Genomic DNA, 16,727 nt, shown 5'->3' with positions numbered 1-16,727 from the left:
AATAAGAATTTTAATCTACAATTTCTCACTGCCTTGATAAGTTTAATTGCTTATCTCTGTTACGTTTCTTAGGAACACACATCACCCAAATTGCGAACAAACTTTATTAGGAGGCAAGATTACAAGCCTTGCAATGGCAATACCCGTAGCCAGAATTCCCTGGAAAAGTATCTCTTTAATGGGGAAACCACACTTAGAAGAGACCCAAGAATGGGGAGTAGGGGAGAGAGTCCCAGGGTCATCTCTTTACATACATCTTGCCAATTCCTTCTGTGCTTTGGCCCATATTAGTGTTGTGCCTGGTATGTCCTCATTTTGTTGTTGTTTAATTGCCAAGTCGAGTCTGACTCTTTGCGACCCATGGACTATAGCCCTCTAGGCTCCTCTGTCCATGGGATTCCCCAGGCAAGAATACCGGACTGTGTTGTATGCCCTTATCTACCAACATAAATGGATGATTCTATAAGGCCCAGCTCCAGGTCCTTCTTTCCCACAAAACCTTCCAGGCATTTGTATTCTCTTTCCTTTTGTCAGACTCACACTGCTAAGGTGTTCCATTGTTTCTTGGTTATGATCCCACCCACACCATAAACTTCTTAAGGTCAGGAGCCTTCATCAGAGCGAAAATGGGTAAACTTCTCGAGTCACTTGTGTCAGGCTGACATATCGTCCTAAAGCATGTTTTAGTTTTTTGGGGTTTTTTTTTTGAGAGAAATGAGGACACCAGATTTGAGGTGGGCAGCTCCCCGTGGGTCAGAGTCCCCTTCCCAGCCTCATGACAAGTCCAAGGGTTCCCAGTGATCCAAACAAGGCTCGGTCTTTAGATTAGGATGGATTGGCAGGGGGCTCCTCAACCCCATCCTGTCCCATTACACTAGAAAATGAAATTTTCCTGATCTTTTTCAAAGCCAGTCATAGAACATAGTGGTTCTGCTTTAAAGTCACCAGTGTGTTACTTTTTTTTCAAAAGCAAAAGAAAAAAAAGTCAGATTCTTACCCTCTCCTCCTCCTTAATCTGTTCCAAATGAAAGCTTCGAGGAGGAAAACTCCCAGAACCTACTGTGTTCAGCAAATTGGTTTCTGCTGTGAAGCGGGGCCGGGCTGGGGAATGGAGTTAGGAAAATACATGGAACGTGACGTAAAAGATTCGCTTTGTGTTTGGAAAAGGATTCAGGTTGTTTTCAGGTTTTGAGTTACAGCTCTGGTGAGTTTGAAGAAGCAGCATTGAGCGGCACCTTTGCGGGCTTTTCATTCGACTTTTCCTACCTTGGCCATCCCGGTTCAAGATTCCTGGCTTCGCAGGCTGGCTGGGGAACCTTCCTTCATAAATAACTCCCCAGGAAGACAGGAGTGATAACAGACTTTAAGTGGGAGCTGAACTGCCTTAAGCACTTAGGAAAGGCCATGCAGAAGTCTGGTCCAGGAACTTTTCTTGCAAAGGCACGTGAGTGCTCTTCAAGTTTTCAGTTGGGTTACTCTAATTTTATTATTCCTCTAACCTCTCTAACCAGCAGGGTGATTGAGGCTCTGATTGTGAGCCCTGTTTTTATTTTTCACACTCTATTTTTATACTTTGAAGCTGTGGTTATAAAATAGACACTCAGAAATATTGGCTCTGCACCCACAAGAGCCAGGAGGCTCTCCAGATGCATGGTGACAGAGTTGCTCCCAGCAGGGCTCCTCCCCCAGCCCTGGCCTTTCAGGAAGGAACAGGGGACAGCAATTGCTGGTAAGAAACTGGTTCTACCATGAGCAGAATTCTGACCAAGAATGTTACATTTGACTCTGAGAAATTGGCAGGTATGTTTTTCTAGTGGCTCCCCAAATGCCCTTGGACAGCAAGAAAATCAAACCAGTCTATCCTAAAGGAAATCAACCCTGAGTATTCACTGGAAGGATGGATGCTGAAGCTGCAGTACTTTGGCCACCTGATGAGAAGATCTGACTCACTGGAAAAGACCCTGATGCTGGGAAAGCTTGAAGGCCAAAGTAGAAGAGGAAGCACAGGATGAGAGGGTTGAATTGCATCACCGATTCAATGGACATGAGTTTTAGCAAACTCTGAGAAATAGTGCAGGACAGGGAAGCCTGGCATGCTGCTGTCCCTGGGATCACAAAGAGTCGGACACGACTGAGTGACTGAACAAAATGCACAACAGTGGGGCAGAACTCTTAAAAGCAGAAGTTCCAGTTTCAGACAAAAGATTCATTTATCTTAATGTGGACAATTTTTCTGGCCCCCATCTTCCTCACCATCCATGCAGGAGGTGTGAGCCTCAGAACACTTAGGTAAAGACAATAACAAAAAACAGCTTCATTTATGTATCACTGCCATTGGCCAGAAATGGTTGTCAGTTCATGTCACTCTAGAACTCAGAGACTGGGCACAAGAAATCATCCCAAGTGCCAACCATCTTGTGTTCTCCTCTGCCAGTTCCAACCCCTCCCTCCATCCTCTTGCCATCTTTTTCCCCAAGCTCCTCCCTACCCTGTCCTTCCTCCAACCAGAAAACATCTAGGAATCTCCTGACATTGTTTCCACCTTGGCTCCAAGCAACGCTGGGTCTTTTTGAACAGACTTGTCCATAAATCTTAGATTGTTTTTCATCTTTGAAAAAGCCGCTTCTATCAGCAAGTCATTATTCACATGTCAGGAGCAGGGAAAAGTTCACTGAATTTCAAACTTTAATTTCTTTTCACTCCAGTTTACATCTACTCCCCAGAAACCACAGAATTTTTTTTTAAAATCAGTCCCAATAGCCAAGGTACCCTATGACACAGCCTGCTAGAACCAAGGCCAGCCACCTGGGTGTGGAGGAGGGCAGGGTATGGAAGAGCAAGCTTAGGTTTGCCTAAATGAGAGTGGGCTGGCTCTAACCCATGGGGAAAAATAATTTTGGCTTCTCAGAGAACAAAAAACCCACTGGTCTCACTTTAGAGTGATGGTTTGGAGAATCAGGTAACATAATGAAAAGCTCAACTTAGCTGTGACTATAAATTACAAATAGGCGATCCAGTATAATATCACTAATGAGCTAGAATATACTTCATTTCCATGTTATAACAGCTAAAGGATAGCTGAAGGGAGAGTGAATTTGGAGCCAATAGAGAAAAGAGGAAAGGAGGAAGAGAGAAAAGAGGAACGGGGCAAAGAAACCAACTCCCACACCAGAATCCAGCTCTTCCTGTCTTTCTGCTTTGTGATCCTCAGCAGGTTGACATTTGACCTCTTGCTGGTTGTCATGGTTACAGTATGATGTCTGAATCTCCAGATAGCTGCTCAACATTCTAGGTAGGAAGGAAGGAGCAAGAACATACAGTTTGCTTATCCCAAGGTTCTTTATCAGGAAGAAAAAAATGCTCCCAACCGCCTACCCCTAGTAGATCTCTCTGCATGTCTCCCTGACTAGATCTGGGAACATGGCCATCTGAGCTAGCCAGGTAGGCCAAGAGAGGAAGAATCATGCAAAGGAGAATGAGATGGGGCCACATACATCACCTAGAGCTGCATGCATCACCTTCCATAACAGAATTGAATCTCTGTTAGCAAGGAAGAAGGGCGGTGGCTATTAGGTGGCTCCAGATGAGAACTCCGTATGTCCCCAGGGAGTGCCATGACACATTAGGGGACTGTAAGTGGTCCAGCATGAAAGTATGAGTAGGATGGGAGAGGAAGGACCAAAACTGGAGAGGTGAGGGCAAGATCTTCAAAGGCCAGGAATGCCCTGCTGATGAGTTGACTCTCTTAAAAGAGTCTTCCCAGGTTCTAAGTAGGAAATTGAGACAATAATGAACATTATCCAGAAGAGCGGAGGAGGCACCAGTGCCCTCTAAAGCAGTGGTTTTCACACTTAACTGTGTACACAGATGACCTCTGAGGATCTTGTGAAAATTAGCTTTTGATACAGTAGGTCTAGGATTCCACACTTTTTCATAGATTCATGGAGGGTGTTGATGTGGCTCAAGAGACCATACTCAGAGCTGTAAAACCTGAAAAGGTTTTTCTTGAAAACCTGTCCAGATGTGATTGTTAAGTGTTTTTAACATAACTGCTAATATAACTGAAATAAGAATTAAGACTCAAATCTTTAAAGAAAAAAAGACAGTTACTCTTAGATTGAGTTTTCCTCCCCACCAAAAAGGTAGCATCTGATGTAATTTTTAGAAATCTGATATCTCCATGTAACAGAAAAACCAAACCGACCATGATTTGAACACAGTGGAAGTTCCTGTCTCTCTTGAGTTAAAGGGGTCCCCAGGGCATTGTCCAGGCTGATTGGCAGCTCCCAGTCATGAGGGACCCCCTCTGACTTCCTCTGTCTTCCTGCTTCCCTCTCCTGACATGTGGCTTCCATCCTCAAGGTCACGTCTTGGTCCCAGGTAGCTGCTGGAAGCCTCAGCCCTCCCATCCTCATTCCAAATGGGGAGAAAGGAAAGAACAAAGAGCAGTAAAGCACTCGCACCCTGTCCCTCTTCAGGAGCCCTCCCAGAGTCCCTTAGAACACTCCTGTGGACCTCTCATTGGCATTGATACTGTGGCCATATTTAGCTGCACTGTGTGCAGAGAAGTGTTTTCTTTTGGCCTAGATGTATTACCTAGAGTTCTCTTACTGAGGAAGAAGGGAGTACCTCTAGCTGTGTCACTTTGACACAAGAGATACACCAAAAATGCCTTGGAATGGTTGAAAATAAAGGGATGGACAGAATTATTCCAGGCAACCAAACAAAAGCAGAGGTGGCAATAGAAATAGTAGGCAAACTAAAGTTTCGACAAAAAAGTAGGAAGATGGTTGGGCTTCCCAGGTGGCTCAGTGGTTAAAAAAAAAGAATTCAACTGCCAGTGCAGGAGCCACGTGTTTGATTCCTGGGTCAGGAAGATGCCCTGGAGAAGAAAAGGACAACCCACTCCAGTGTTCTTGCCTGGGAAATCCCATGGACAGAAGAACCTGGTGGGCTATAGTCCATGGGGTTGCAAAGAGCCGGACACGACATAGCAACTGAACAACAGGAAAGTTGTCAGAAAGGGATGCCCTGGATAGTGATAAAACATGTAATGTACAAAGAAGATGTAACATGTATAAACTTTTGTGTATCAGGCAAAATAACATCAAAATATATATCCCCTTCAAAAAAGACATGCTATAAGAAATATTAGGGAAAAAATTGTTAAAATGACAACCAAAGTAAGATACTTTAACTTTCCTTCCTCAGAATTTATAAAGTCAAGCAGATTAAATGTGAATAAGATTATAAAAGATTTGAATGCTATATTTAAAAGCTGGGTTATGTCGAATTTAGTAATCTGAGGACAGAAAATAAGCATCCATTTCAAATCGCTACATAACATTTATAAAAGTTGATTATATTTTGAGTCATCAAGAAAATTTCAGTTCCATAAAGTAGGAACCTTTGCAGGCTGCATTCTGACCAAGTTGCAAGCAAACTATAAATTTAAAATAAAAATACAACAGTAAAATACCACTTGCATATTTATACACCGTCTTGTAAATAAGTTATGCCAATGACATAAAAAAAATTAAAAACTCCTCTGAGGCAGAAACACTATTTGCCTTAGTTTATTTTTTTAATTTTTTGGCCTCGCCTCGCAGTATGTGGGACCCTAATTCCCTGACCAGGGATCAAACCCACGTCCCCTGCAATGGAAGCACAGTCTTAACCACTGGACCACCAGGGAAGTCCAACTTTGCATTATTTTAGACAGTTTAATTTTTATCCATAGCCTACAAAGAATTCTTTGAAAATCAATAAATGAAGATAATAGAAAAAGAGGCAAACAATTTAAACCGAGCACTTTGTGGAAGGAAAAAAAATAGCCATCAACAGTACACATATGGGAAAAATGGTCATCCTGACATAACAAAGACATGCCAACTAGAACAACAGTGCCCTGGCATTTTCCCCATATGTTACTGGCAAAGGATAAAAAGATGGCTTTTAACCCAGGATGGCTAAGGTTATGAAGGAACAGGCATGATCATAGCCGGTGAAGACTAAATTGGTACATTTTTAGAGGAAATTCAATATTATCTTCAGAAATTTTAATGTATATATGTATGTGTGTGTGTGTGTATGTCTATATATATGTATATATAGCAATTGATCCAGTGATTCCACTTCTAGGAATTTATCCTGTAGAAACTATATGCACAAGTGCGAAGATTTATGTACAAACTTAATCCTTTCACTCCTGTTTAAAAGAAAAGCAGGAAACAAAGGAACAACCTAAACATCCATCAGGATTATTGTTGTTGTTCAGTCACTTAAGTCGTGTCCAACTCTTTGTGACCCTGTGGACTGCAGCACGCCAGGCTTCCCTGTCCTTCACTATCTCCCGGAGTTTGATCAAATTCTTGTCCGTTGAGTCGTTGATGCAATTCAGTCATCTCATCCTGTGCTTCCCTCTTCTCCTTTGGCCTTCAATCTTTCCCAGCATCAGGGTCTTTTCCAATGAGTCAGTGAATCTCATTGGCTGACTCCAGTGAGTCAGCTCTTTGCATCAGGTAGCCAAAGTATTGGAGCTTCAGCTTCAGCATCCATTCTTCCAATGAATACTTAGGGTTGATTTCCTTTAGGATAGACTGGTTTGATCTTTCAGGGGACTCTCAAGAGTCTTCTCCAGCACCACAGTTCAGAAGCATCAATTCTTTAGCGCTCAGCCTGTTTTAATGGTTCAACTCTCACATTCATACATGACTACTGAAAAAAACCATAGCTTTGACTATGTGGACTTTTGTCAGCAAAGTGATGTTTCTGCTTTTAATATGCTGTCTAGGTTGGTCATAGCTTTACTTTTAAGGAGCAAGTGTCTTTTAATTTCATGGCTGCAGTCACTGTCCACAGTGATTTTGGAGCCCAAGAAAATAAAATCTGTCACTGCTTCCACTTTTTCCCCATCTACTTGCCATGAAGTGATTAGGACCAGATACCATGATCTTAGTTTTTTGAATGTTGAGTTTTAAGCCAGCTTTTTCACTCTCCTCTTTCACCCTCGTCAAGAGGCCCTTTAGTTCCTCTTCACTTTCTGCCATTAGGATTACTTAAATGAACTTGGATATATCTCCATACCACAAGACAATTAAAAATAATGAAATAATGTAGTAAATCTATAGGAACTGCTATACAAAGGTATTCATGATATATCATTACCTGAAAAAAACACATGACGTAAGAGAATTTATAGAATGATCCCACTTACAAACAATAGTAGTTGTATATAAATACATAATTTTTTAATATCTAGAAGGCCATGTAGTGGCGGTTTAGTCAGTAGTGTCCAACTCTTTGCAATCCCATGGACTGTAACCCACCAGGCTCTTCTGTCCATGGGATTCTCTAGGCAAGAGTACTGGAGTGGGTTGCTATACCTTTCTCCAGGGGATCTTACCAACCCAGGGATTGAACCAGGGTCTCCTGAATTGAAGATGGATTCTTTACCAACTGAGCCACCAGGAAAGCCCTAGAAGGCCATATATTATGAATTACAGTCTCTGGAGCCTACGGGGACCTGGCAAGGAGCATGACTGCAAGAACTGGCTGGGTGTTCCATCAGAGTAAATAGGGACCATGGTGGAACAGAGCACGTACTGCCTGAATTGTAGTGAAACATTGAGCAGTTTGGAGCAAAGTCCCATGAACCAGTGGATCAAAACTTGGGAGAGGCCGCTATTTCTGTTCCGCCCTGTGCCCCTCTTCAGCAAACACTCAGTGAACCTGGAGCTTCCAGCTGAGGTCAGCTTCATTACCCCTCCACTGAGCATGGTGGCCTGGGCTCAGTCATGTCCCTCGGAAAATGACAGTGATTAAAATTGAGGTTAATGTTTTTTAGCACCCTGGATTATATACTGTGTTTTATTTTGGCTCTACTTGTCCCTCAGTGTTCTGCAAGCTTGCTCTCCACCTCAGAGATTTCAGAATCTCATGGAAGCCCCTCACAGGCCAGGTCATCCACAATCCCAGTGTACCTCTGTGTACAGTTTTTAGCCTCTCTGACTCTTGGCAGGGAGAGGGGGCCACTGACACGGTCTCAGCAGGATATAGTTCAAGAAGGAGACGACTTGAGAATTGACACTTTGAATTGCTGGCTACCATCCTGCTTGGCAAATCTCTGTGCTGCCTCACTCCTCATTTCCACAAGTGACCTTCCACTTGATTTTTTCCCCCGACCCTCAGTGTACATATTGGCCAGGTCTTTTGAGTTCTGGTCCAAAGAATAGGTTGACCTCCAGTGTACGATTGCCAAATTTAGCAAGTAAAAATACAGGACACTCAGTTAAATTTGACTTTCAAATAAACCACAAATAACTTTTTGTGTAAGGTGCCCCGTGTAATATTTGGGACATATGTACCCTGGAAAGATGTTCACTGTTTACCTAAAATTCAAATTCAGCTGGACGTCCTCTGTTTAATTAAATAAGCTTTCTCCCATCCCAGGAGGGGGACCTGAGTATAAAGGGTAGAGATCAGTAGGAGTTGGAGGTGATAGTTACCCATGGACAAGCATTGCCCAGAGTCACTTGTCACTTCACTCCCAGACCCTGCTCAGCACTCTCCTTTCTCTGCCTCCTGCCTCCTCCCTCCTCTCGCTCGCTTCCCTGCTTCTGAGCTGGGCCTCACTTCCTGCCCCCGGGCTTTCTCCCCTTTAGCTTGTGGCTTTCCCCTACCCTCACCTCTCCTCCTTTTCCCTCATTTTACTCTCACTGGTCCAGAACATGTAATTAAAGTTTACATATTTGAGTGTTGGTTGTACTTAACTAAATAAGGATTTATGTCCCTTGCTGTAATTTAAATAGCAAGGGGAATTGAACTTTGTGTGTGTTTCATTTTCCTTTTATTGATAGGTGGCCTTAAGTTTATTTTTAGCTACGTGAATCACTGACCTTCACCTTGAGTGGGAAGAAAGGTCTCCCGTTTCCGGAATGAGCTCATCTGCATCTTCTGAAGGCATCTGCCAACAGGAGAGAGGAGAGGGGAATAGATAGAAGTCGGGGGACAGAAGGGGGACCCCGATATATGGACCCATGCAGGGAAGGAAACTCAGACGCTTCCTGTCCTGCCCCACAGTGGACCTTTTGGAATTGGACCCAGCTGCCCAGGGCAGGGGACAGCTCTCTCCTCTTTGTGATGGATCACCTGACTCCTTCCCAGGGAGCAGCAGCCACTAACAGACAGTGAAGAGCACGCTGGGACTCATTATTAGGGTCCCCCTGGCATTCTGCTTCTACACTCTGCCTCTCACAATGGAAGCTGACACTTGAAGAAAGTATCTATACTGCCCCCCCGCCAAGCTCCCTTCCCCCAGCCCCCAACACAGGTGAAGTCTGGGCAGATCTCTGAGCTCCCTCTGCGTTAGACCCTCTGATTTCTAGCTGCTTACCTGGGGGAGCTTGACTTCTGTTTTCTCCCTCATTCTCTCCCTCCCTTTGTTTCTCTGTTCCTATTCTCCACCCACCAGCAGAGGGCTTTCCCATCTGGGAAAGACACCTTTGAAGGGCATTGCCAACTTGTGAGAGAACAGTGATCTGAGAATCAGTCACCGCTGTCCTGAACTAGTTGGCACTATTATCGTGGCCTCAGTTTTGTCTTCTGTACAATGGGGGTGATCACATATCTCATAGCTATATTAAAATAGGAAGAAAAACAAATGTCAAAAAGTGAATATTTCTGTCCTCAATCCAAATGCTAAATGATATTTCTTTAATACTGGAAAACTAGAAATTTTGTTTGTTACAGGATCCTTTTCATGCACTCAATCAGAGAGCCTTACCACTGTATTTTGGAAGCGTCTTTTCATTCCTTCTTTCCTATAGAATTATGAACATCTGGGGGTTCTTTCCCATGTCTCTTTTCAGGCAGGGGAGAATTTAAAAAAGCATGAAAGAATAGGTCTATCCCCCTTGACATTCCATCTGTGTTTCACTAGAGAGCAGTTTGGCTCTTTCAAAAGTTTGTTTAACAGTTTGTAACTAAGTGGAGGTATCCTCACTTTGTCAAGAAGGCAGCTGCCTGAGTTTGGGGTTCACACTTGCCAAACAGCTGGAGCTATCCAAAGATTTTGGGGGCAGGTCTCTCAGCTTTGATGGGAATAATTAACAAAGCCTCCCCTAACTGGAAGCCTGGTCCTGAGGGAGGCCTGAGAGCCTGGACTTGCCAGACATTGGGGGAAATGGAAGATTGGAGGCCACCGCATTCCGACCCCGTACTTGGACAGAGCTTGTCTGTTCCCTTGGTTACAGCTGTGCGGGGCTTCAGTCAGAGCCCACCTCACCAGGTACCCCGCTCACCTAGCAGCGCCGTTCAGTCCTTACCTTCGAAGCAGGTTCCCCCACCGCCGGGGACCAACAATGGAAGTCAGCCATACCCATGGAAATTCATGTAGGGGAGAGAAGGCAGATCAAAGCCTCTGTAACCCAAGAATTCCTCAGCAGCTTGGAGTCCCTTAATAATTATGGTTTGGAGATTTGCCAGAAAGCAAAACCACTTAGCATGCCGGGTTTAACAATGAACGTTTTCTGTGTTTGCAGTAGCCTCTGTGCAGAGCAAATAGGCACCTTGAACAAAGGGTAGGATATTTGTATGTGTATATAAAATAACCTGCACTGCCTTCCCCTAGAGCGCGTCTGCATGGAAGAATGCAGCACTCCGCTCTGTGCTGGTACCTGTTTTATGAGTAAAGTGGAGAAAGGCTACACGTCCTGCCCCCATCTCTACCTCTGTGTGTTAGAAACAAAAACCTTTGTTTAACTCAGAATTTTCCAGACTTATTGAATAAGCCAGATCTTTTTTTCTCCCCCCTTGGGTCAGTTTTAGATTTTGTAGTTTTCTGTTTTGAGTATCTACGAACCTTCTAAAAAACCAATGCACATCCCAAGGGAAACTGGGAAATGATGGCCAAAGAGGGTAGGATTCAGGGATTTAGACCAGTGGGAAGATGAAAAAAACAAGTCCCAAGCCTTGAGGGGGTGACGAACAGGATTGCTGGAACTCGGGTCTGGACAGGAGTCTGGTGAACCCCCTCCTTGGACCCTGTGTCATTGTTTGTCCAGTTAGTCATTTATTCGACAAACATTTGTTATTGGGGGAAACTGGAGAAGAATGGCTTCTTGGATGAAAGTCTGTTAGAGCTGAAGTTTTATAATTTGAGTGAGAGGAAATGGAAAAGATGGGAAACATTCCAGAAAGACAGAGATGGCCAAGTGTGAGGCACATTCAGGAAAAGGAATAAATTAGTATACAAGCCTTCATACTCGAGTAGGGGAGTAGGGCAGGGCAGCGGAGGATGTTTGGATTAAGCAAGACTCTTGCACATGCAGAGGACAGAAAGTCTGATCCAACCCGCTCCAGCCCAGGGTGGAGTACACTGGGTCGTGTAACTGAGAGTTCCGGGGGGAGGCAGCTGGCTTCAGACGCAGCATAGTCCAAGGGCTCAGACAGTGTCCCAGGGACCTGGTTTCTCATCAGAAGAAAAACTTCTCTGCTCTTAGGTTGTTTCTGTTTTCAGATGAGCTCTCACTTCCCTTGGAGTTCTAAGATGGCTGCAGCAGCGCTAGCCTTTGCATCTTCATTTATTCAAGGCCTGTATCAGTAATGTCTCTTTACTTTTAAATGCTTTCTTTTTATTTGGCTGTGGCATGAGGCGTGCAGGATCTTAGTCCTCGACTAGGGATGAACCTGCACCCCTTGCAGGGCGAGTGCAGTCTCAACCACTGGACCACCAAGGAAGCCCCTACATGCTTTTCTAATAACTGTAGCTGGGTTCCAGGCCCATCCTGGAACTAGTCTCTGAGGCCCTGAATGACTTAGACCTGGGGTAGGTGCCCATTCCTGGAACAGGAGCAGGTGGTGTCAGCGATGCCCAGACCATGTGGACTAAAGACATGGAAGGGCTGACTCTCCAGGGAAGATCAGGTACAGCTATCCAGAGAAGGTGAATGTCAGCCAGGCCACAAAACAGCACATGTCCACTGAAACCTGGTGTGCCAGGGCAAAGGATCTGGATATCATTTACACCAGAGAACCAGTAAAAATTTTTGAACAAGTAAGTAACATGACCGGAGCTATACATTAAAGTTAATTCAGCTACAGTTTAATAGCTGCCATGTGCTTGGCACATGGTAAGGGCTCAATAATTTATATTTGGAAAGAGAGAAATAAATGGATGAATGGGCGTGGGGAGAGAGAAATGAAAGTTGGGAGCATCCATCAGAGGCCATTGTAATGGTGTGGGAGGGGAGCTAGCAAAGGAAGTTAACGAAAACCCATCAAGAAAACCAAGAAGTTCTGTCATTAGGAAACCCACATAAGGAAAAACTCAAGAGGGCAAGGTTAGTCAGCTGTGCCAGTCACCATCAAAAGGTCAGGTCAAGGGGTATAAGGACTGAGGAAATGTCGTAAGTGAGTGTTGAGAGAGAAGGTCCATTGGTGGGAAGGTCAGAAGCTAGCTTCAAGGAGTTTAAAAGTACACTGGGTAACGGGCTTGCCAGGTGGCTCAGTGGTAAAGAATCTGCCTGCAGCGCAAGCAGACCTGGGTACAATCCCTGTGTTGGGATGATCCCCTGGAGCAGGAGATGGCAACCCACTCCAGTATTCTTGCCTGGAGAATCCTGTGGACAGAAGAGCCTGGTGGGTTACAGTCCCTGGGGTCACAGAGTTAGACACGCAGGCGCACACTCTCTAACATTATCTATCTTCCTTCCAACTCAAAAACAACAGCAAAAAGTGCTTCTTAACCCCCGCTCATTCTTCATGCAGCACCTTATGCCAACCCTGCGAGCTGTCTCCAGCCACAGGGCCCTGTTCTCCTCTGCGTCCTTCTGTTCTCCTTCTCCCTCTCTAGGCTGTCTCTCATGTAAATATTGACATAACTCCCTTGTCCTAAAACCACATTTCCTAGACCCGGCTCTGCCTTCAAGCTAACATTTCAAAAGAATCATTAGAGAAATTTTGAAGTTGGGGCGGACAGAAGTTTGAGCTTATGTTGAATGTCTTCTCTAGAAGACAAGATTATCTATAAGAATGAGTGGTTAGGGAGTAGGATATAGGGACAGGGAGATAGTTGAAACAGTTTATATAGAAGTTCAGTCAGAAATCACCAAAAAATGAGTGAAAGAATAGCCAGGGGTGAGAGGACAGCTGAGATTAAAAAGCATCAATGGGGACTTCCCTGGTGGTCCAGTGGTTAAGACTCTGAGCTTCTCCTGTTGGGGGTATAGGTTCCATTCATGGTCAGGGAGCTAAGATCCTGCATGTTACACGGCCAAAGAATACAGCATGAATGCAAAGAGAGCCTAAAGAGCATCCTGCCTCTCTCCAGTGCAAATCACTGGCTCACAGTGGAACAGTAAATGGGTTTGGGAAGAGATGGTTATAGAGCACTGTTGAGCCTGGAACAAGATCAAGTTGATAAGGGAGATGGGTCAAGGAAGAGCATCCCAAACCCAGAGAGCCCAGGATATACATAGAGAAACAAGTGATGGCCTGAGAGAAGGGCAGGGTTAAGACATGGTCAGGATTAGGGTGAAAAGGTAGTTCCAGTGGAAGAAGTGGAAGGTTAAACCATTGTTTTAGGGATATCAGAGAGGCCATACAGTGTAGGAGCCCCAGTGGATAGATGATGGTATTTAAAACCCATATCCTCACCTGTGTCTCTGCTTACGTCATTCCTAAAATGGGGCTCATAAAACCTTCAAAAGATCATTGTAATGAATACAGATGTGATTAATTTATATGAAACACTAATGATAGTGCTTATACATAATGAGTGCTTCATAAATGTTAGTGATGTTGATATTCATTTAAAAGTGACAAAAAAGGTTAGAATTTAAGATCTTGAGGTCAAAACCATTCTAAGCAACAGCAAAGCCTCAGATGCTATCATGGTTGTTGGGAGTTCAGTGAAATGGGAAATGGAGAGTATTGGAATTAAAAAGGATCAAGAATGGCAAAACCAGATACTGGGAGGGATATCTTTATGGCTGTTGATGTCACCAGTGGAGTGGCAGTGACTGTGTCATTGAGAAAGGTCAGGTCTCTACTTATAAGGTTCACGAGAACAGGGAGGTGGTTAGTATGGACCTCAAAAGAAGTGAGGTTGTTGAGTGAGAAGGAGGCAAGGCTTGTCTAGAAGTGACAGAAGGCGTGGACTGATCTGTCCACATCAGAGACAGGAAATGAAGAGCTTCTTCTGAAAAGTTAGGAGCATGGCACCTTCTGCCAGGAGGAGAAAGAAGCAAGCGAAGAGTTCTAAATGTGGAGAATTTGCTCACTGTAGAGCAGGTTTGTTTTTTTGTTTTGTTTTGTTTTGTAGAGCAGGTTTTGATTGAAAAGAGCTTCAAAAGGGCTTTTAAGGAAAAGTATTCCCCGAGTCTGGGGGCATGTCTGGAAAGTTAGGGGCATGGCACCTTCTGCCAGGGGGAGAAAGAAGCAAGAGAAGGGTGAGAAATGTGGAGAATTTGCTCACAGTAGAGCAGGTTTTGATTGAGAAGAGCTTCAAAAGGGCTTTTAAGAAAAACCATTCCCTGAGTCTGGGGGTATGTCTGAATCAGGCATGAGTTGGGGGCGGGGGGGGTGGGCGCGGAGAAGTGGAAAGGAGGTTCTGGCTGAAATTCCTGGGAAAGCCTGGAGAAGGAGGCTCAATTCCTCGCCTTGACTGTGAGATGTGTGACCTTAGGCAGGGTGGCTCAGGAGTGCGTGCTGGGCCCCAGAGCCGGACCCCACTCCGTGATGGCCCCCCCACATCCCTGGGGGGGTCCCCAGTTCTGCATGCACTTCCCAGCTGGGCCCTCTGACAGAGGGACCAGGAGAGCTGGGATTGGGGGGCTTGTGTCTTTAGAGAGAGGACAAATGGCTTTTAAAGAGAAGGAAACAGGACACCAGCAAGCTTCGTGGCTGTGTTCTCTTCCAAGAGCGCTGCTCTGTAATGTAATTGTATTCAGACATTTTTTTTACATGACATCAGGGAATAGCCTCCCTTAAAAGCTTTCATGAAAAAGCATGACTATAAAACAGACTCAGGCAATGAAATGGAAGCCAGACGAATGGGTCTGTGTAATTCGGGTAAAGAGACTGCTCCTTACAGCTTTGTGACCTGATCTCTGCTCTGTGCATAAAACTCTATTTCACGGGCTCCACTTACATATGACTCTTACCTGGCAGGTGCTTCTAGATGTGAAATGTCTTGCTTTATTACAAAACATGATGAGGTGTAGGAAAACAAGGCTTCCCTCCTCAGTGGCCACTCAGACCACCCTCCTGGGCTTGCTTGCAGCCTTTCTAGTCCTCTAAGCCCTAAATCTCTGTCCCTGTGTGGGCCAGTATCCTCAGCGGGGAGGGAGAGCTGGGCTCTCTTCCTTCTTTGCCCTTTTAACCCCTGTGGACACCCTCATCTATCCATCTACCCCTCATGCCCTGAGCGGTAGGACACATTCTTTGGGAAATGTGTCCTGGGAAGCAGTACTCATTGAAGAGCCCCATTCTCACCCATTCCTTTTATTTAAAGCCACAGAGGTACGGAAGTCGATTACCCACCATCCTCTGTCCTTGGCACACCCTCTGGCTCCATCCGCAAAGAGTCTTTGCTGTTTTGGATTTTTTTTTTTTAATTAAAGTGAAATTCACATAACATACAATTAACCATTTTAAAGAATACTGTTCAGTGGCATTGTGTAATTCATAATATTGTGCAACCATCTCCACCCTCTGGTTTCAGAACATTGTCATCACTCCCCCCAAAAAATCCCATATCCATTAAGCAGTCACTCCCTGTTGTAACCTTCCCTCCCAGCTCCTTGCAACCACTAATCTGCTTTCTGTGTCTATGAATTTTCCTATGCTGGATATTTCATATAAATGGAATCATATATGACCCTTTATGCCTGCCCTTTTCCCTAGGCATAATGTTCACTGGAGGCTTCCCTGGTGGCTCAGATGGTAAAGAATCTGCCTGCAGTGCAGGAGACCTGGGTTTGATCCCTGGGTTGGGAAGATTCCAAATTTTTAATCTGAATTATACCAACATTCCCTGAATATTTATTGGATGGACTGATGCTGAAGCTGAAGCTCCAATACTTCAGCCACCCGATGCAAAGAGCCAACTCATTGCAAAAAACCCTGATGCTGGGAATGATTGAAGGCAAGAGGAAAAGGGGGGTGACAGAGGATGAGATGGTTGGATGGCATCACTGACTCAATGGACATGAGTTTGAGCAAACTCAGGGAGATAGTAAAGGACAGGGAAGCCTGGTGTGCTGCAGTCCATGGGGTCGCAAAGAGTCAGACAGGACTTAGTGACTGAACAACAACAATACCAACATTACTAAATTTTCATCAAGAAATTATTTTCCAGTGTAACTCCATCAAGCCAGTTTAATATCTTCACCAATTTTCTGTATAGAGCAGTTAAAATTTTCTAATGTTCTCCCTTATTTTCTTGAGTATCAACTCTTTAACCTATGTATTTGGCAATGAAGGTTTGCTTTTTCAGTCAAAAATTTTAGTAAGAGCTTTACCATACCTGGTTTTGTTTGTTTCCACCAAGTCACATTTTCCCCCATAGTTGTTGTTATCATTGTTTGCCGTTTGCAACGTCACAAACAAAATGACTTCTTTGGCCGGTTATTATGAATTTTATCTTGTGCTATTTAGCCATTGTCAGTTTAGTTTTATGTTGATTGTTTTTACCAATAACATTCATAGCAAGATCAAAACATCCT

General features: G+C 44.4%; 1 protein-coding gene across 5 annotated transcripts in view; it reads left to right on the top strand.

The window, feature by feature from the left end:
• The window catches only part of THADA (THADA armadillo repeat containing), a 326,765-nt gene that overhangs the window by 291,692 nt on the left and 18,346 nt on the right, over positions 1-16,727 (top strand). The window lies entirely within an intron of this gene.

The sequence above is a fragment of the Cervus canadensis genome, chromosome 5 (genome assembly GCF_019320065.1).
Source record: "Cervus canadensis isolate Bull #8, Minnesota chromosome 5, ASM1932006v1, whole genome shotgun sequence".
NCBI classification, from domain to species: domain Eukaryota; kingdom Metazoa; phylum Chordata; class Mammalia; order Artiodactyla; family Cervidae; genus Cervus; species Cervus canadensis.
Note: the sequence above shows the minus strand (reverse complement) of the source record. Positions and strands in the feature narration are given on the sequence as shown.